Below are 848 nucleotides of genomic sequence, written 5' to 3'. Positions count from 1 at the left end.
TAATCTTTGTCTTCCTGGAAATCTGTGTCCTGCTTTTAAGCAAACAGTGGAGCACCCAGGGTTTTTCTCTTCTTCTCAGTTGTATTCAGCTCAAATGAATTCTGCCCGAGTGGCGTGTCTGGGGGAGGAGGCGTCACGTGGGTGCCTTCAGTAGTCAGCATGCAAGTTGTCTGATTTCATCTTACTCAAGGTTATGGCATTCATTGACGAATTGGATGGTATAGTTTAAAACCGCAAGATAGAATCATGTCCTTTATGAACACAGGTGAAAATTTCTAAAAAAAATGTTGGCAGACCTCGCATAGGTCTAGACCCAAAGAATAATATATGATAATAAAGTACCATGTATTTCATGAATGAAATTAATGTCAAACTTCAGAAACTGTATCAAGGGACTTCCCTGGTGGTTCAGTGGCTAAGACTCTGCACTCCCATTGCAGCGGCCTAGGTTCAATCTCTAGTCAGGGAACTACATCCCACAAGCAGCAACAAAGATCTGGTACAGAAATTACATCAATATAATTAATGATAATAAAAAGTGTAAGACAAAAACCCATGTAACTACATAGGTATTGATTAAATACATAGTCCTTACAAATTAAAAAAAAAAAACACGAAGTAAAACAGATATGGAAAACAAACTGCTTAAATATGATAAATGGTATTAAAATAACAATCATTAATCCAATAGTGAGATTTTGGAAAATTGCTGTTCGAGTTAGGTACAGAACTGCGACATCAGTTTTCATTACTGTCATTAAACTCTCTTGGTTAATTTACAATAATAAGACACAGAAGAAGATAACAACATTTATTTTAATATTAGATTAAGAGACAATTATTTATTT

At 35.1% G+C, this 848-nt stretch overlaps 1 non-coding gene across 1 annotated transcript; it reads left to right on the top strand.

The window, feature by feature from the left end:
• The first annotated feature begins 397 nt into the window (after positions 1–397).
• TRNAG-CCC lies at positions 398–469 on the top strand. The gene has a single exon. It is a non-coding gene; the product is annotated as a tRNA-Gly (tRNA).
• Positions 470–848: the final 379 nt, after the last annotated feature.

The sequence above is a fragment of the Bison bison genome, unplaced genomic scaffold (assembly GCF_000754665.1).
Source record: "Bison bison bison isolate TAMUID 2011002044 unplaced genomic scaffold, Bison_UMD1.0 scf7180017864047, whole genome shotgun sequence".
NCBI classification, from domain to species: domain Eukaryota; kingdom Metazoa; phylum Chordata; class Mammalia; order Artiodactyla; family Bovidae; genus Bison; species Bison bison.
The sequence above is the reverse complement of the archived record's forward strand: the minus strand, read 5'-3'. Positions and strand labels throughout refer to the sequence as shown.